This window comes from Labrus bergylta, chromosome 18, assembly GCF_963930695.1.
Source record: "Labrus bergylta chromosome 18, fLabBer1.1, whole genome shotgun sequence".
In the NCBI taxonomy this organism is placed as follows: Eukaryota; Metazoa; Chordata; class Actinopteri; order Labriformes; family Labridae; genus Labrus; species Labrus bergylta.
Window position 1 is genome coordinate 5044094 of NC_089212.1, and position 21381 is coordinate 5065474.

Below are 21381 nucleotides of genomic sequence, written 5' to 3' on the forward strand. Positions count from 1 at the left end.
CTAAACAGAGATCTAGCTGGGGGTACCCTCTCTCTGGTGATCGTATCATAGCCCTGCACACACACTCAAACAGTCATGGCTCTCACAGTATGTTTATAAAAACATCTGGGAGTCATCTGTTCTGCGAAACCAAAGACCCCCTGTGAACAGGTGGGTGTCTCCATCCGTGGCCTTATGCCCTTTTTCTTGACTCTTGACCTCTTGTTATAGGTTGGAAACTCTTTGAACCCAATGGCACCATCATGGACACAAACAGAGCAGTGTCAGGAGCCAAGGTCAAGTAACCCTGTGCCCACCTGGTGCTAGAAGACCTTGAAAACACTGAAGTGTGACGCCAGCCCATATTTAATGACATTTTTGTCACACACTATGTGATTTTAAAAGATTGGATAGCTTGGAGGGAAATTTTCTTTCAATGATTTTAATTCAGTCAGAATGTTTTCAAAGCGAGACTGTTTGAGCCCAAACATCTTTCTTGATTGGTGATTTGGATCTGCACCATCAGACCGATATCAGAAACGTACAGTATGTCCATATCGAACCCGATACCGATGTTATATCGGATTGGTCCATTCTCTAAGTGAAATATAAGAAAAGAAAGCAAAACACAGCTGTATTTGTGAATTTGCATAGTGCTGTGACAGCAGAAGCAAAAACTTGACAAACCTTTGAAGCTACTAGGGTGAAAATAAAGTTCCATCTTCTCTCTAAAGATTTTATCACAAACCAGAGGAAGTGGATTTCCTAAAAATAGCCCACTTATTTTAATCTCAAAGTCTTTGGCCTGGCTTGACCATAATGGGTCCAACCAACCCAGTCAAACCCACAGCACTGCTGCTGAAAAGTCAAATTACAAGCTGCCATTTTTTACCATTTTCTCTTAATTCCTTTCTGTCTTTCAGATGTAATGCTTTGCTGGCTGTTGAACTGCACTGGAGCTGTCTGAGGAGCTTCACGGATGACAGAATAATAACAAACATATCCTGTTTATCTCTACACAGCAGGTCACAGCAATCTGCTCTGCGCCACTGTTCATTTCAACACAAATCCACCCATTATCATGTCTCTATGCGGAGGGAAACGAGCATGGTTTACATAGTGAAGAACAGTTACTTTAAGACTACGACCACAAAAACAAACCAAACACAGCTCATCTCTAAAATCAGGAGCTTCATAAACACCTCCTCAACCACAATGTAGCCAGACTTTCCCCTTCAATCATGTGTAGGAAACTTGCAGAGCCAAATAACAACCAACCTTCAACCCCTGAGCATCACTCAAATCCACGTGCCTCATGTTCCATCCAACCACACAAGGCGTTTGTCAGCCCAGCTGCTTCTTATACGATGGGAAGGGTCAGACAAGTTGTTACACTGATTTACTATCCCCCTTAGTGAAGGAGCCCCCTGCCACATCCTGTTCCCCAGCTGAGAGGGGGGCTCCCTAAAAAAAAGTTACTGTGCTGTGTCTTTGTATAAAACATGGACATCGTCTCAGGGAGGTCACCCCACCGGTTTCTGAAGAGGAGTTAAAAAATCCAACGATGGCAGTCACCATGTTGGAAGTGCTATCTCAACCTGACCTTCGATCAATCTAAACACTCAAAGAGGATGAGCTTAAGCCCGCCTGTCAGTCAAATCTAATCAACCCAACCCAACCCCTAATTATGCAAATGTCTGAAAAACTGTTACCTTAATGAAATCCAAACAGATTAATCAGTAGCTTTCCTCCTACAGTACGCTTTTGATATCAAATTTGTTATATGAACAAGGCTGTCAAAATATGTATTTATGCTGTAAACATTGCCATTTTGATATGGGACCTAGCAAGAAAAGGCTACATTAGCTTCATTGTTCATCACAGGAGGTCGCCACTTGGTGTTCAGTGAATTTATGGTGGATTATCACATGGATTTTGCTGCTGTTTTCTGGGTCAATACCTTCCTTTTCTTGGTTGAAAGGGACATGTTGGGGCAAACTGTCCTTGATATGCATGTTTCAGGAACTACTCTGTTCCGGGAGTTAGGGAACAATCAGCTCTGTTTGCAGAGAGCTATCGGGTTAGTGTGTGTACACAAACCAAGTGATCTTATGTTCCCACTCATTCTTTTCCATCTATCTCACAATGCAAAAAGAGAATTCACAGTTGAAGAATAAGTCACTATCCTCTATAAGACTAACCCCAAGAAGAGCTGTCTCATTAATGGATTTAATCATTCAATAGGAATTTATGGTTAAAGAGCATTGTTAAAAACTGCAGTTCATGGGGCGCCAGCTGGCCTGGCGGTTAGGTCACGCCCCATGTGCTGAGGCTATAGTCCTCAAAGCGGGTTGGCCGAGTTTGAGTCCCACTTGCGGCTCCTTTCCACATGTACCCACTGTCCTTTTCAATTAATGCATGGTAAAAGCTTCAAAATGTATATTTAAGAAATCCTTTTATTACCGTCATGAACACATTCAAGCACACCTTACCAAACTTAGGACTGCACCTTCAGCCAACCACCCACCAACAAACACCCACTCTACCTTTGAGCCACAGCAGACTAAAAATCATAAATCTGATTGGGTTTGACAAAAGTCAGAAAATTATTTTTAGTCTTTTTAACCGAGCCCTGCCAAAGAGCATTAAAAATAACTACTCAATCACTACAAAGTATAAAATGGATGTATACTAATGTAGCAATGCTTATCTTTACTTTAACTTCCAAATGAACCCTTCAACCTGCCTCATCATCTGATTGCACAGATGTCATGTCCATTTGGACTTTCTTGCACATCACCGATGCTTTTTTTTTTCAGATTCAGATTCTTTATTGTCCCACAAGGGGAAATTTGCGTTGCAGCAGGAGCACACATGAAGACAAGAAACACAAAGACAACATCACCATAAAACATAAACAAAAATGAATTAAAAAAAAAAAAATCAGACAAAGCAACAAAATATAAAACCAAATAAAACATTGCAATAAAATCAGTCAAGAGCTCATACCAAAATGGGAATTCCTACCAAGTCATTAAAGCGCAAAGAGGAGGTGGGCAGATGTTTCAAGATCTAAGCAATGGGTTTGGTATGAATGGCTTAAACTATGACAATAAAACAAAAGTGGTAATAAACTGTTATTATGTAAATAACTGAATATGAGCTGAAATGTCTGTGATGAGGTTTGAATGTGTAAAATAGCATTTCCTTTCCAGAATGGGTTGATGAGCTGCTTTTAGACTGGGAGAGCTCATGTGTATCTTCTCACTGCTGTGTGTGCTGGAGACACAATGTAAATACATAAAGCACCATGCTGTGCCGGGGGAGCAGAGGTGGAGGGGAGCGTTGCTAAGGGGGCCCATTGTGCACCGATTACCCGCAAGAGGGGAAAATGATGCTGTTGATTAAAGCCAGCTGAGCCCGGGGCAGGCTCCTGGAGCTGCAGTGGAAGACACACGCCCAGCACCACGTGCCACTGAAATCCATCTGGCTTCTCAATGACACCCACTGACAAGTCAGTTCTGCACGCTTGTTCTTATAGCTGCTAAAATTGTACACAAACACACACCCACACACCCGCAGTGCTTGTGAAATCAAGCTAACAAATAAGACTTTTTCCTCATGAGAATGCAGGTTTGGCTGGCATTGGCTACAATGCTGGTACAGAACAGCCACAATCTGACCACTTTACTCCTACATACAAGAACAAAGGTTTATACTGCTACACTATTTAAGACTCTTACATGATTACAAACTAGGCCTGAAGCTGATTCTAGTTTCTTTTTTTAAAGCGGAAATAGTTCATTTAACCCCTAAACCCTGAATCTGAAATTCAATGTTAGAATTCGGGAAATTCAGGAAAGCATGCTTACTTGTCACAGCAAGTCTTCAAGATGCAGAATTGAAAATATGCCCCTTTTTATTCCTTACACAGCTACTGCCTTCACTTTCCCTGAGTATCAGAGTGCTCAAAATTGTCAACCATTATCACCTTGCAGCATCACTCCCCCTCTCTATCACAGCAGTCGTTTTTCGCTTTGCATTTGGGTGGTGCCATTCAGAGAAGCCAAATCATCATCACAGACCAAATACATTTTACTGCAGGTTTCAGGAAGATCAAAAACTCCCAGTTTAAGGTGTAAAAAACTGGGATTGTAATTCACAATCATCTCTTTGTTTGGACGTCTACAACAAGACATCTTTTCTCAGATATTATGTCATGGCTGGGATTCACATTTGCATTCTTATGAGTCATCACAGACTTTCTGTTGAGCCCTTTGACAGATACATTTTCTTACATGTTAATCATGTCATCCCCTTCTCTTTTGATGGTTCTCAGCGTGTTCTTTCTCAAAATCAATCTCCACGCTTTGTGGGGAGATGAGCCTCCTGAATTTGCACACTGATTGCTATCACAGCTTTTTTTCCTATTTTATATTTGCCAATGCCGTCTCCTCAATTCTGGACTTGGAGGGATGGAGAGAGGCAGCGGGCATGTAGAACACACCAAAGAAATCCAGACCAAAAAAAATGAAAAAAAAAAAAAACACAAATGAAAGAGATGCAGATTCATACGGACTATTTTCACATGTCGTTAGTGTTTGGCAGATTATAACATTAATTTCACAAGATTTTTTTCTTTACAAATTATAGACATGGCAAATCACCAGTCATTAAGATCAAGAGCAACACCTTAAATTCGTAGTTTCAAATTACTAAAGGTCCCTAGGTTATACAATTATCGTGCAAATAAAGCCAGAGACATAATTGCAATGGTTTCGAGTTTAAAGTATGACCTTTACTGACCTAAGTAAGCATTGGTTCCTCAAGGTTATAAGTGTGATCAGTTGGGAGTTATAACCGCATCCAATGAGGGAGATCACAACCAAAGGTACAAGCATCATTTAGTTACTCTGTACTGTATTTATTTAGAACAGATGTCTTCTACCTCATGCTTTAAAAATGCATAGTGTCCAAGAAATGCGTGTGAACAGACTTTCCCACAATAAGCTTTGTCCCACTTGTCGTCCCCTACAGGATGGAAACCTGCTCCAGGAAAAAATAAAAACCTTGACCGCTGTAGTACAAATCTGGGTTAATCACATCTGCTCTTGCAGCGAACAATCAACACACATTGTTCCTATTACATGCCATTTAAGTTAAATGGTCAGGCTGGGCTGCGATTTGTTGTCCCATTGCACGCTGCAACAAAAATGTGGGTCAGCATTTCTTCCCCTGCAGCTTTTCCTCTCCTTGAACCTTAGTTTCCTTGGTAGAACAATGAGTCTGCCTTTTTCTTTTTGTCCTCCAGAGACGGTGGAACTGTAGTGAGAACGGGCATTATTATGACCACATCGGTCACTGTGGTGCTCCCAGACAGTTAGCACAGCTGCCCTCTGAGATGCAATGAGCGATATGACGGAGAACTCAATGACCTTGAATTGAAGCTTTACTTCTTCCTTTGGTCCAACACAGCAATTTCAATAAGCAGGAGCATTGATTGTGGAGACTGGGATGAAAAGAAAAAATGGAGCAGACTGATGACAGAAGAAGAAAGAACAGCAACTTCAGAGTCGTTCACTGTCAGCAGCCGTCTCCTTAGGGAGCCACAAGGCTTACTCAGCTTTGCCCTACTGTTCTACTTCTAATGGAGTCAACCTTGAAAAATTAAGCAAAAACAAGTTGGCGAGGTGTCAGGTATTGGCTAAGAATAGCCTGCAGTAAAACTACTGACAACTAATTTACATTAAACTTTTTTTAAAGTTTTCAAAAAATTCTTATTTTATTTATTTATTTTTTAAAAAGGAAGAAAAGATAAATCTGGGAAATATTCTGCACAACACTGACCAGAGGCCAGAAGCTTTAGACAGATTTATGAATAGTGTCTGTTTTAATACTTTTGTAATCTGTGTCCTAAGTGAGTGAGTGAGTGAGTGAGTGAGTGAGTGAGTGAGTGAGTGAGTGTGTGTGTACGGCTTTGTGTTTAAATGTCCCAACATACATAAATGAATCACAGTAGGGCTTCTTCCCTCCATTCTGTTTCATGGGCCAGACCAGCAGTCTCTTCTGATCAGCCGAGCGGCCCTTTCCTGTTCCTCAAGCTCTTAGAAGGAATGTCAGGAAGGCAGGGTATTGATGGGCAGGATGTGAAAGTGTGTTGATTCATTTTCTGCGGTACATGAGTAATACAATGGAAATGATGAATGGTAAGGTCAGCCTTCTTTGATAAAATCCCTTGAAACATATCATATGCATCAGTTCATTCTTCATACTCCTACCTTGTCTTACATGATTGCATCTGAATTAATATTTCCATTCAATGTTCTTAGATCTTTTAACAAACGTATTTATTTCAGAATGGCAACTCACAATGCTTAGGTTAGTCACATCCAGTGACAGTGACAGTCCTTGTGGTACCAGAAAACACTGTATGGTTAAGAACTGATAAAACATTGTATCACGATAAACCGTTGATTTATACCCCTCGTACTGGGCTCCAAGATGAAGATATATGAATTTATATGCGACATCTCACCAGTAGTTTTAAAGAATCCTGTGTTATCCAAACCACAAAAGAGTTTGTTTATCTGTGGCTGCTAAGGTGGAAAAAAAAGGCCGGATAGAAAAAAATCAGGCTTCCGTTTGCTTATGTGGCTTTAGCTGCTCCCTGCTGAGGACAGAGTGAGCAACAACCAAGGGAGTGAGAGATAAAAAATGTAGAAGACTTCCTGCCTCACGGCGCTGTGTTCCTCTAGCATCCCCTTAGTTTTTGTACTGCAGCCCATCGTCAAGGCAACTTGGCAGGAATCAGGGCCCAGGACTAGAGTGTTGGTGATCCAGGGAAGGGAAAAGAGTGGAGTGTGAGTGGAGGATGTTTTTGTTAAATTTTTAGCTCTAAACCCAGTACAACTACAATCAAAAAAGATTAACTTTAAAACAGAAGTGAAATGCATTTTTTTTAATTGTGCATTTAAGGGATTCTGTCAGTCAGCACAGCAGGATTGGAGTTGGGGTTGGCTTGATAGGGGCTTCTGAATGGGTTGATATTACAGCATTAAAGTCTGCACCAAGGGTCTGGTCGGTCCGCCTAATATCTCTAATCCACCCCCCACCGCTAGCGTCAATCCCTGTAGATGTGGTCAAGGGCATGGTTACAGTCCGGTAGCATCAGTGCCACTGCCCTGCTGACCCCCCCCTCCCCATTTCACCTCTTTCTCCCTCTCCGATAATCACAATATCTTTCAGAGTCCTCACGCTACATGCTCCAGCTAATCCCTGCGGCTGCTGGACAATGTGAAGGTGGGGGGTAAAAAGCGGTGGGGGTAGAGGGGTTGGAATTGTGATAATGGACTTTAAAAAGCCATTTTCTAGATGGATCACCGCCGGAGGAAATATTGCGGGCTCTGGTGTTACATGAAAATAGACAGCCCGTCAAAAGCAGTAGAAAAAAGAGAGAGGCAGAGAAACGTATGGGAGAAACAGAAAACATCATTCTCTGTAGCTTTAAAGGGTTATTCTAGCAGATTCAATTCAATACGGCAATATTTCCACATACTGTACGTCTGAATGTTACATCGCCCTCTTTAAAATCACTGGACTCGATTGACAAAGACAGTCATTTTACCTCAAAATACACAAAGCTTGTTGGTTGTTGCTAAAAAAAAAACAGTTTTCTTAGTTTTAATGTGACAAACATTGATTGTGTTGGACCCAAACTAATAACTTAAAACACCAAAATTACACAACAGGATAAGTATGAAGCAGGTAAACCGTTGACACACACTTCAGTGTTTAAAGACCTCAATGCCCGTCCCTAGATTGGCCTTTAAAACTCACATTTTAACAACAAATACACAGGAGACTGTACAAACCAAACACTAAAACAGATGGACCAATACAAGATAAGAAATATCATACCACAAAATACTGTAAATCAGGCAGCCCAAGATCAAACATGACTAAGTTTAAAATGACTCCAGTCAGTATCCAGTTTGAGCACCGCAGGCATCCAACAAATTGATCCTCTAAACAGAAAAGGCTGTAAGTGATGAGCTACCTGTCTGAAAGGGAACTTTACAGTCCGCATTAGATGCTCCTCCATGTTTGAAAGACTCTCAGTGGAAACACCAGGTCACTGAGCACCTGAGGAGACTGATGATTTAAGACGTTATGGAATAGTTTAAGATTAGCATAGCATATTTAATTTTGATTAGAACACAACAATGATGTGAACTCATCGGCTTCCTGTCTAATATTTTAATTGCTACATTGCATATCTTCACGAGGACTTAATTGCTGTACCATCACGTTGACCTGACTGTAACTAAAAGGTCCATCCCTATAGGGACTCATTATTTGAAGTTATCAGACACTTATATTTATTATACTAGCCTTCCAATTTAGCATTTTTTGTGAATAACTGATTGCATTGCAGCCATTAAAAGCCGTTTTGTGTTTGGCAGTTGAGGCAAATGAACTGGACAAACTTATTTTACTTATTGGTCATTTGGACCACAAAATATGTAAAGGAGAGCCTAGGCTTAATAATACCCGAATTTCCCTTCAATGCAAGCCAACTCTTGTGTGGCTGAGAGAGTCTTTGGCGCACACAGCGATGGTTTCTGTGTTCTCTCTCCATCACTGTTGCTGACAGGTTGGACGTCTCAACAAATAAATGCACACAGACACACTTTTTTTTTTTTGCGCCACTTTTAGCTCTCTAGTTTTGTATTTATTTCATTTTGACACGCTTGAAAAAGCAAACTGTTATCCTATCACTACACTCACAAGTCATGACAGAACTGGTCATAGCAACCACTGCCAGAGGCACATTAGTAGAGAGAAGTTGGAGGAGACCCACATGACCACAGTAGCAGAGAATGTCATGGATGCAAGCGGACATACTATAAATGATTAATTCATTAGTCAACTGAGGGACTGGGAAGAACTTGCATCATAAGCCATCTGGCACCGTCAGTGATGATGCTTTAAATAAAAAGGAAGCCGAACCCTGCTTCAGTTTTTTGCAATCTCACAAGTGCACAAGCAAGTTTACCCGGACGCATAAACAAATATAAATAAACCCTTATATAACCACAATGCACATAAGATACAAATGCACCGAAAATAACCTCCTTTCCATGGTTGCTAGGACATGGCTGGGTCATTTGAGTTTCCCCCTGCTGGCTCCTGTCGTTTGTTTACCCCCACACTTCCTGAATGCTGATGGCAGATAGTCTCCTGGTTTATACGAGTGAAGAGAGAAGAAGAACAGCCCTCCGCTCTGAGAGGCTGCTGCAGCGAGGAAGGGCCTAGGAGGAGGAGGAGGAGGATAAGAAGAAGGGGGCGGGGGGGGTCTGTTCCTAGTAACCAAGAGAACAGCACCAAGGGGGTCACCTGATGTCCACATGTGATGTTTATCCTGCAGAGTTGACGCGTGTATATCACAGGAGGATGACAACAGTATTAACAGGCTTCCTCTCCATCTCCTTTCCATCTGCAAAAACTCAAACAATGACTCAGACTGGACGTCCAATCTGCTAGAAAAAAAACCTTGTGTTTCACATCAGGTTTCATCCTGAGCAGTAGAGATGTGAAGTTCAAGCAGAAATACTATTTGACTTTCAATAGGAAATATTTGACGATCATTCAAAGACCCCTTACAAGCAAACACACAGACTTTTTTACCATTGTTGATTCTGATACAAAAGTTTGACTAACAAGTTGCTATTCTCTTTCCCTGTTCATTGAAGGAGCACTGGCCTCCACTAAAATCATGCCGGTCTGTGTAACCCCGCCCCTCAGCGTAAAAGTGGGGCAAGGGAGCGCTCAACTAAGGGGAGATTTTAGGGTTCGATAAATATGAGAAAAATTATTGAGGAGAAGAAGACACGGAGATGGTCATCATTATTACATATAGTGGGCTGCTGCAGAAAAACTGCGAATTCTCTGGAGGGGTGCATGCCCTTAGACACCCCTAGCTGGCTACTTTTCCCAATGGCTGACTACTCCACATGTTCATGGAAAGCCATGGTTATTAAAAAAATCCATGGCCTGGCAATGGCATTGCTTACAGATGATGGAGAACACCCACAGTTGCTAAATCTGGGGTAAGGACAGTTTACAACACAGCGCAAATAAACGCCTTGCCTTTCAACGCTCCATTTGAAGTGCACTGCCAGTGCAAAAAAAAAAAAAAAAAACGTGCTCGAGATCACTCTGCCTCTCAGGAGGGATACAAGTAAAAAGGCCCCGTTTCAACAAGCCTCTCCTGAGACAGACCTCTATTCATGCTGCCTCTGAATGCTTTAGTTGTTGCCAACCTCGCGGTTTGTCACTTGGCAAAAAGGAGTTTTTGAAAAGAACTTGCCGGGGATGAAGGATCCATGGCTCAGGTCCACTGTTCAGATAGTGTTTTTATGTTTTGTTACTCGATAGCAAAAAGACAAGACCATTTATATATCCTTCGCTGATCCTCAACTGCATGTGCTCATCCAGCTCAAAGCTCAAACACAGTGAGATGGCAATTCGGTCAGATGATGCATTACGGGCTGAGAGAGTCTGAAGAAAACAGTAAAAGTGCCTGTCACAGCTTTCTATTCTACTTAAGAGCTTTGAAGTGAACTATAAAGTCATTACATGATTGGGAAGAAATGCATGGGAAGATAGATATGCCAAATTGAATCATCTGAAAGTCTTAGCTAGAGTTATGATGCTGTTAAGCCTGTAAAATGTTTTACTCTTACTGCCTTAATTCTACATGTGAGATCACTGGAAAGGTTTTGTGTGACACAGTATGTTTAAAAAAAAAAAAATCCTATGGCCACAGTTTATGGTTGCACGGCATCCAACCTCTGCAGGCTAAGATAGGATAAGACTATTTTGATTGATGATTACAAAGGAAAACAAGATGGGTTGATCTATATCTTAAATCTTGTTAATATGCTGCACGAAAAGCGAATTACGTTGGAAAAAACTTGATATAGTATGGTGTAGGGAGTCCCATTTACCTGACAGCCTGTTTTATCCTTCGGTAAGAGTTCCAGTTTCTTTATTGGTTGGTCAGTGTTGAGTCAAACAAGAGCAACTCATAGTAGATTTAAAGTCTGAGAACTTTTAGTGACACTTACTACAGTTTGGCAATGTGTACCAAAATGTACAAAATAAAACATTTCAATGCAAACTGTTATGGGTATTTTGATATTTGGAGTGTGTGTGGTGGTGGTGGTGGGGGGGGGGGTATTCATAAAACAATGCAAGAACAACAGCACAACAGGCACTACATTTTGCATGATGGGTCTCAAAACAACCAAAAACCACACAACTACTGGGATGATATATAGGGAGGGTAGTGTAGCAGGACAGTCAGACTCAATACCAGCAAAGTCACTTCAAAAAGGGCGATGTAACATTATCTCCCCGCCTAGATACACTGGGACTTTTTAACTAAATATGCACAGTTTTAATTTCTTATACTTTGTGAGAATTCAGTCTCTTGACATTACTTAAAGATAAATGTAAATGTGAAATTGAAATACACCCTGTATTAGAGGGGGAATCCCATAAAAACCACACAGCACCAGCATCCAAATATGAAAATGGAAGTAAATCAATGCCAGTGGCTTGCACTGAAAGTAAAACAAGAATTCATAATCTAAATGTAAAAGCCACCAACTTATTTTTAATGAGGTAATTCCTCTGTCTAAATAGCATACTGTATGTGAACCAGAACCCGTCTCATTAACAAAACTGCAAGCTTAGAGCTATAAACCTTACCTATCTAAGGTTCAAAATCCAGCTTTAGAGCCAGGACATATTCTACAAGAGCAGCCAAAGTAAACCCACCAAAGGCTGGTCCATTCCCAAAACTCTCTTTTACAAATCCATGTCTCCATCTCAGCCAATCATTTAAAATGATTCATTGGTAGGGGGGACTTTTTGCCAGGCTTTTGAATCAGTGTGCTGAAAGCCTGAAGGATCTCCTCTTTCTGAAAAGACCGACCTGAAAATACAAAGATGAAGCTGGCCGTTAGGGAAGGGGACAGGTCATACAAACGGATAGACAAGGGGTTGAGACTCAAAAGACTGGGAGGGGGGTTTATACTATCCCTACAACAACTAAGAGTTGCAGGGAGGAGAAGGGCCGCAGAGCAATGGTTGGGCTCTGACTCTCCAAGCATGGAGGACCCCAAGGGAAAAAACAGTCCAGAGAGCGGGGGACTCTCACGGACTGTCGAGAAATTTTCCCACAATCAAACACAAACAGAGCGGCTCAGGGCAGCAGAGGGGACCCTTGTCCACCATGGAGACAGAGGGAGGGAGGGAAAGAGAAGGAAGATCTGATAGTTACAATAACACTGCCCAAAGAGGAACATGCTATTCTATATCTCTTGTGAAGAGGCCCCTCAGGCTGAATGCAATATAAAGGATATTCAGTCGTCCAGCAGAGACTCAAATCATTTTAAGAATACTTAACTTGTAAGTAACTTTCAGTACATTTCAGAAACTCAGTGAGCTGGTATGGGCCTCTGGTAATAGGTAGGTATAGGTAATCTGTTTTAAGCACAAATACCATCTGCTAGGCTCTAAATGGTGTGCCAGGCTACTGAAGGCATCTGAATTGTTACTGTTGAAGAGTTCAGGCTAATTTAGGAGGGATTTGATCCAAGGATACACACAATACATGATACAAGCTCAAGTACAACTATCAGGGCCAAATTAGTTTTTCGTCAGCTGGCAATGAAGATCAAATTGACTCAGTTTGCAAGCAAGGATATTTTCTTGTTAAGGAGGAACTGGCTGAACTTTTGTTAGGTCTCAGGCAAAACAAAACCACATGGCTCCAGATAGACCTCAAATGCCATTAGCTATCCATCCATCCAATCATATAATCACAAGCTCTGTGTAAACACACATTCTCTTTTTTTCTGAAAGGGCCTGCCAGGCAGTTAGACCTGGTCATAGGTCAAAGATCGCCTTTCCCCGCTGTGGGTTGAGTCTGTTCACAACAAAAACATGCTTGACCTCTGACACAAAGATCAGAGTAAATAATAGCTGCATTTAACACAGCTTTTTTTTTTAGCAAGTTCTTGTGCCATGTTTCAGTTAGACAGAAAAAAAGTCAGATGGCAAGGCCCTAAATCCTTTGGGATACACAAAGCAGATCCTCAACAGAAGCTGTTTTCACACATGTGGTTCTGAAATGTTCAGGACAGCGTGCCCTTGATCTTCATGAGTTGCTTATCTATATACCCCTCACTGTGGAGTTTCCACTGTTGGACGAGAGGGGCAGTCACAGGAAAAACATGATGGTAAGACGCTTAAGAAATCAAAGATGGTGGACCAAGTGACAGTCTGGGTAAAGTCGGGATGAAAAATAAGACAATTTTTTTAACACATGCAGCTCCCCTAAAATTTCTGGATTTTTGTAAATGTGTGGAAACACCATGAGGTAGCTAATAACCATCATTGGGGAGTGTTTGCAGTCATGCATCCAACTGTCCTTGACCAAAGCCAAACTATCCATTCTTTTTTTTTTCCTGTTTGACTGATGCCCTCCCTCTTGGAAATCTAAAGGTTACATCTTGAGAAAATGTAGCGTGCAAACCTCCTTTCGAGCGGGTCAGCAAAAGTCTTCAAACTTCCTTTTATAGAAGTAACCCCCCGAGCTGGATATCACAGCCATTAAAAATAAGAAGCTGGAATGCAGCAGGGGAAAAAAATAAACATCCACCCAGCTCTGTTATCTGCACCCAGCTGTGCAGTTTAGGGGCCGATCTTTGGAGATGATGTCACGCTGGCATTGTTTTACTGTTTAAATGGCATTCCTATCATTCTGCTGGAATACAAATTTATTCAAAGTAAAGTCTAAAAAAGGTAGACCTTGGAGTAAGAAACATGACCAAGAAGCAGTTATTATGCATCCTGCTGTCCCTTGGTGAAAGTATTCAGGAAAAGATTGCAATATTCATGTGAATACAGGAATATCTAAAAAATGGTCTACCTTCATTGAATGCACAGTACGTAAGTGGTCATAAACAGTTAAAGCTGGATGTTGTAGGTAGAGCAAAAGATCACATCTAAGAAAGACAATGTATGAGATCTTTAGGGGCAGACCTTAAAGTTGGTGGGGGAAATATTGTAGAGTTTTGAGGATTACCAAGGGCCTATGAAAGACCATCTCAAGGTGCAGTGTTTCAAGCTAATTTAAGTGAACCTGAGATGCTGAAGTGAGGGGAAACCTGCAGCCAAGAGAATACGGGACTGACGAACTAAAGGTTTGATAAACCATTCCATATGTGCTCCAGATCCCCAGTGAAAGAGCTGCTTTGTGCTAAGTGAGGTAGCACGCGCACAGGTCCCGAGTGGAACTCCCCCCATATCTGGCCTTACCTCAGTAGCTCAGGGTAATATTAGCCACGTGTAGGGGGGCGGGAACCAGAATTTAGATGCCCGAGTCTCAACCTTCCATCCAGCAGTCTATTTTGACGGGAGCTAATTGCCTGTGACTACGTGGAGCCAGGGGACACAAACAACCATTGCATTGAGTCAGTTGTCTGGGGGTGGGGGTGGGGGGTAGGGGGCAGGATAGAGTGTAAAAGGGACCAAGGTTGGAAACAAGCTAGGAGAGGAAGGGGGCAGGGAGCTGTCAGGAAGTGAAGACATATTAGGGTATTCTCAACCTCCATTACCCCCAGTGCTTAATCATTCACAGTGATGGGAAAATAATTCCTCAAGACATTAAAGAGCCAATCTAACGTGGGCACCTGCTCCCTGTGCTTAGCCCTGATATGATTGAAGAAACCAGTCATCCAGCCATTTTGCACATCTATTGTAATACACCACCCTTACTGTAGCTGCAAGCTCCTCTGCATGGAACAGGAATAATAACGCACGAAACCCGGACCTAAATATCCTTCCTTTTCTACCAGTGGTGGAAACATGCATGTCTAATCAGATAGTCAAGTTATCAAGCTACTGTTTTTAAAAAAATACATACAGTGGCATGAGTGCTGCAGAGTTCAAGGGCTGTTCTTGCAGAACAGAACATGAGGTGCTTTCCAGTAATAATGTATCTATTTCTGATATTTTAATTAACCACTTGATTGCATAACCTGTTCTTTTCAATTTATAGTAAATGAGTGGATATGTGTGGTGAGACTGACAGGAAATTAGTCTTAAGGGACGGACTGAGGAGGAGGAAAGAGGAAAATGAGGGGTCGGAAGGAATGCAAAATTAGTTTTTTTTTAACAAGTTCCACTGGACAGGAGGTTTCTTCCTTCAACAAATAGATACAGTACATTTCTAACGGATGTTGGATTTGTCAAGCAATTACGGTTAAAACATTTACAGTTGCAAAGAACATTTAGCAGTTGATCAAAGTTGTCTGCAAGCAAATGTACATTAAATTGATACAAGAGCTCTGCTTCACAGTTTTAAAACCCAAATTCTGAACTTGTGTAAAGGGTTATTATTAGCATTTCTTGGGCATGGCATCCAAGCTGGAAATCATCTCCAAGTCAGCTTCTTCAGGAGGTAGAACAACCTGAGGTCTGAATGGGAGAAAAAGAACCATGCCTTTGCAGCACTCTTCAGGAATCTCCCCCAACAGACGGATGCTGAGACAAAAACTGCATCTCTAACAATATTTTGCAGAGTTTTGAGGATTCTTCTGGGCACATTTTACACAAATATGTCCATATTTTGGAGTCCAAAAAATACTTCCAGAACTTATGTTTCTCTTTAGAGTTTTAGACATACTTATACATGAAAGTAAAGCAAAAGAACTTGTGCTTGGGGGTCGGATTCATGACCCCCAGTGACTGAGGACTTGAAGTAGGAGAAGGGGGAGCGCACAGACGCAATACTGTTTTAACAGACACACCACTATAGGATTATACCCTTAGAGCTAATTACTCCCAGACTCCTTCCCTCTGTGCCAGAAACTGTGCACAGATACAGTAAGCCAGCTGCCTGTCTATGCACAATACAAAGAAAACACTGGGCCGCAGCAGAACGAGGCACAAGGCAATGGGCAGATCAGTGCTATAATGTTGGTTTGTTATCTGTTGCATTGGTATCAGAAAGGAACTCAGTACAAGTGAATACTCAAGTTAGGGTAGTGCAATTACTATGGGGTATAAAAACTCTAAGGCATGAGCTAAAGCATCTAATGGATGATGAAGTTGAAGCTAAAGGGTGTCTCTGAAAAGCTAAACAACCAGTTAACAATCAGGGAGAACTTGAAGATTTGTGCATATCGTTAAATCTAGATAAATTATGCAAAAAATGTGCTTCCTGCTTCCCTGCACATACCTCCACCCTGCCTGAGCTCTTGCCCTATCCTGCCCGCCTCAACAGATTCTCACCTTACAGCCTGAACTGGCAGAGGAAGATGCCAACCAAAACATTGTTGTGAGTTAGAAGTCGATAAACCTCTGCCTCAGTGGCTGGAAAGGAACAATGGCCCCTGTCATTCCCCTGCAGACAATCCTTCCCTGTGGCACACCAACACCTGGTCATCACCACACACAGCCACCCTGAGCTGAGTAAGGCTTCCAGTCATCCTCCTGCCGCACAAACACAACACTGCACACACACACACACACACACACACACACACACACACACACACACACAACAGAGGTTCTGTGCCCTCTACTCAGTCAGCATGGGGACAACCACACGCAGTACACCTCAGCTCAGTGGATTTGTTACTCTTGGACATCAGACCTATTTTCCTTCCCTCCCTCCCTCTCTAAAAAAACACAGGTAGCTGGACACGGATATGCACTATATAATTAAAACATGGGACCTAAGAATACTGCGGCCCAATTGCTGCAACAGCTGCTCTTGTCTGACCTAAGAGTAAACAGACAAGATTCCCGTTGTATATGTATGATTTTAATGCTCAAAGCCGAACCTGTGAAAAAGCTTAAAGCGTATTAAAAGCTCAGTGGATTGCAGCTTTGCTTAGAGATATACAGCTGGCTATAGTGCAGGGCTTTTCAATAAACCCATCCAGCATTGATGTCCATTAACACAAAGTCTGCGGGGTTCAGTGGGCAGCCTATTGATGCCTGTAAAGTATGTGCATTGCACATTGTTGAAAATTCCTCCGGTGGCCTTACATGGTCAAATCCTGCAAGCCACTTACTCCCAACGGGTTAGCATGATTAAAATGTAATATCTACATCATAATCTGTTCCAATCCCTTCACCCATATATTATTTTTTAATTTTTTCACTTCTTCTCATGTCTGTGAACTGTGGCTGTAAACAGTTAAGGATCACCGTGGCTTACTTAACGCTCCCAAGCAGCACGATCTTGATCCAGTAGGAGGAATGTGGCAGATGCTAAGTACTCCTTAGGCAAAGCTGTGCGGGTGAGGAGGAGGAGGAGGAGGAGGAGGAGATTTTTTTTTTTTTGCTTAGCGTGGTGCTGTTGCTTGTAAAGCCTCAACAACTGACCAAAATGACCCAATGCTGCATCACTGCCAGATGTTCAGTTTCAGATTAAATAGCTCTTGATGACTTTCCATCCTATAAACTGACTTTTCGCACAGGATTTAAGAGGAATGAATGCTCCCCCCCCCCTCCACCCCCCCTCCACCCCACCCCAAAGTGTGCAAACATTTCCCTCAATTTTCCTCATTACAAATAAATAATGCTTTTCTTAAATTCAGGACAAATTAAGAGCATCGGAAACTCTTGTAAGAGACCTAATAGCTCAATCCTTTAACCGATCCTCACCGTCTGGATTCATTCATTCCTTAAATTTAGACATCTAAATTATAAAGAGTCACCTGTTTTCTGTTACAGCAGGAAATACATTGCTGATGGCATGCTGATGTCTAAAACTGTGGCTAAATTTAGCTCAGGAGGAAAAAGGAATTACCGCCCACTGCAAAAAGGGTCGACCATGACAGGTGTTTTGTTTTAATATTGAGCCAAAATGTCATATTTTTATGCAAACATGAAAAAAAATCTTAATATAATTCTCCTTATCCAGATCAATGTTGATTAGAGGCTTGACCTGAGGAGAACAGAGAAGCTCTGAAAGATGAACATTTATCTCACTAGATATAGCCTCGCACTACTTAGGCTTTATTATGAATAGACATTTTTTGCAGTATGACAGAAGGCAGGCTGTGTAGTGACAGCGCCCTCTTTAGATGCTCACAGGTATTAATTGTCTGTCTGTCAGGTTTAGCCCAGTGAACGCTCAGCCGCCTAATATCGAGGTCAACTGCATTGCACGTCAAGTGTCGGCTCAGTGCTGTCCATCACTGTGTCACATATCTTTAGAAATCACAGGAAATATTTGTGAGACTATCATTAAACGACAAATCTCATTATGATCGAGTCTGTTGCTGTCATGCGCAGAGCTGCATATAAATTAACCAATATGCATTTAATGGCGGTCAACGTGTTCGATTAGACGGGAATCAGGCCATTCTCCTTAAATATGTGAGTCAAATGCGCACTGGCATGTTCCAGATCAGGTGCTGGATTCAGTGGGCACGGTTCATCAGAATAAACAGCAGCATGGCAAAAAGCTCATTTCCATCTTTAACCCAAAGGAACAGCTCTTAAAAGGTGTCGTAAAAGGCAAAACAGGCAGGAAATAGTTGATTTCCCTTCATCATGCGTACGTCCGTAAATCAGATGATTGAGAGGAACTACTTCCAGCCGATGGCTCCCTGTGCCTCCGCGGCTGCTGGAGGGAGAACCGGGGGGGTGGTTGAGCACCATCACAAGGTAGCCTACAGCTCACTTCACACTGAATTACACTGAATTTCCAAACTTACCTTGCAGCTTCGTTGCGGAGAAACAATGTCTGCTCGGTAATAATAATCCCTTGTCCCTGTCACCAGGAAAACACGGCCGAGTCGTGTCTCGCAGCGGGCTGTTAAAAACAGAGAGCCGATGCCCTGCGCTCGCCGTTCATTCAGCTGAATGATAGTGGAGCTTGAGGAGGACTGACAAGTCGGTCAAAACAGCACCACGCCTCCCCTCTTAAAGCCACCGCATTCTGTCTGTGCGTCGACCTGTCTCACCTTCAGCGCGGGGTATAGGGATGATAACTCACAATTCAAGCCAATGTAGCCTAATACAAAATAATATTTATATTCTCTTGTAGATGTTTTCATTGCTATCAAGGAATAACCAAGCAGCCAGTAACATGATTCTGCAGAGCGTTTGAATGCTCCCTAAAGGATTCAGTCAACATATTCTGGAAAATTTAGAAACCCCATACCTTCTTTTTTTATTTTTTTTTATTCCTACCTCAAATCTGATATAAAAAAATGTGTTGCTGTAACTACAAATAATTAAAAGTAGTATAAAATAGAAGGGTGGTTTGGTTGTTGTACAGCTTGGTTGTCACCACAGTGTGTAGAGGTTCACAAACTTATTATGCCAGGCCATGAAAATCTTTTGAAGCCACCCCACCCCTCAACATATAAAATCAACATGTAACTAAACTCACTGTCAGTCACACTCTTTGCTAAAACGCATTCATCTCAAACATTGGCTACAAAAAGTATAGAATAACAGTTCAGTGTGTGACTACAAGCTGCAAAAAGACCTTTTTTATAAAGATTTATTTTGAGGCTTTTTGCCTTTAATGGACAGGACAATTGATGGAGCAGGACACCAGGGAGAGAGAGAGAGAGAGAGTGGGGAATAACATAGGGGAAAGAAGCCACAGGCTGGAATCGAGTCCAGGCCACCCGCTTGAGGACCATAGCCTCCGTACATGGGGCAAGACCTAACCACTAGGCCATTAGCGCCCCACAAGCCCTTTTTTAAAGAGAAAAAAAAAAAATACTGTTGTGACATCTGGTGTGAATTCATTTAAAATTCAATTCAAATTGCAGTCTATTTCTTTGTTTTACTTTGTGTTGGTCAGCAACTCAGCTCAAGTAAAGAATGCCCTACTACAGCTGAAAATGTGCCGCAGTGGATGTTTGCAGATGAAATAAAGTAAAGGTCTTTCTGCTCTGGCCGCTAAGCATTTAATCCTCTGAAATATGAAGAAACAGTATGACTGGCTGTGTTTTGATCTGCTCACAGCTTGTAATCCTTCATTAATTGCAAATTCTGGGCATCAGCTTTGACCTGGGCTCAAACATGGGCATCAATACTCATTTCATGTGTTTGAGAATGAAATGACCCCCTGCTGTGTGGGGGTGTTGGGATGTGTATGAGAGTGTTGTAGAAGTCAGTTGAGGGGCCTGAAATGAACTCTTCTCACTCTGTAACATGAACACATCCAAATGAGGCTGCCTGGGTGAATACATTGGAGACTCAGACACTCAGCATCACAGTTTTCTGCCTCAGGAGAAAACTTGTAATGATCAGAATATACGCTTGGAGCCTGGCAACACATATCAGAAATCCATCCATCCATTATCTATAACGGTTTTTCCCGTTCAGGGTCGCGGGGGGCTGGAGCCGATTCCAGCTGTCACTGGGCGAGAGGCGGGGTTACACCCTGGACTGCTATCCAATCAGTCAATCACAGGGCTGACATATAGAGACAGACAACCAGCCACACTCACACCTACGGGCAATTTAGAGTTGCCAATTAGCCTAACGGGTATTTCTATGGATTGTGTGAGGAAGCCGGAGTACCAGGAGAGAGCCCACACATGCACAGGGAGAACACGCAAAGTCCAGAGGTTCCTGTCAGACGGGGTTTTGAACCAGGAACTTCCTCGCTGTGAGGCAACAGCACTAACCATTGCAGCACCATGCAGCCACCATATCAGAGATGACTTCCTGATAGATTTGAAATATAAGCAACCTGATTTGTCAACAGCCAGCTCTACTTACAAAGCTACAGACATGGACATTGTTTCCCATCATGCTCCTGATGGATATGAGCAAGAAGAAAAAACAAACAGTGGACCTGAAACAGAAGCAGCTTATGGTCACAGCCGCTCCTGTGTGCTGTTGGTTTGTGTTATCTGCTGGGATTCAGGCTTAGCATAATTAGCCAGCAGGCCACAAGCCTGAGACATTTCCTTCCTTCCTACCTTCTCCTCAGGTTTACCAGTAACTGCCGCCTTGCAAACACTGTGTTACAACAGCAGGCAAGTTGTCAACTATACTACCACATTCACTGAAACAGCAGCCGCTTGTGGATGCAGTGGTTTGCATCTCCCCGGATTCCTTCCATGTTTGCTGTCTTTCCTGTTTGCTACTTCCTGTGTAGTGCCGGACAGATGTGGTTCTAATTTAAAAAAAAAAAAAATATATATATATATATATATATATATATATATATAAGTTATTTGATTTAGACAAGAAGAAAACTGACTCAGAACAACACAGACCACTTTACTCCAAACAATCAACATATAGGAGTTTCAGAAAAACTCGAATAAATTAATTCCA

The 21381-nt window shown here is 42.1% G+C and overlaps 1 protein-coding gene across 5 annotated transcripts in view; it reads right to left on the reverse strand.

Moving 5' to 3' along the window:
• daam2 (dishevelled associated activator of morphogenesis 2) overlaps nucleotides 1-18945 on the reverse strand; it is a 161217-nt gene extending 142272 nt beyond the window's left edge. For all 5 annotated transcript variants that reach the window (XM_065966666.1, XM_065966668.1, XM_029280085.2 and 2 more), the window contains exon 1: nucleotides 18789-18945. The gene's annotated coding sequence lies outside the window, so the exon portion shown is untranslated. The remainder of the gene's footprint in view (nucleotides 1-18788) is intronic.
• Between the last annotated feature and the right edge of the window lie 2436 nt (nucleotides 18946-21381).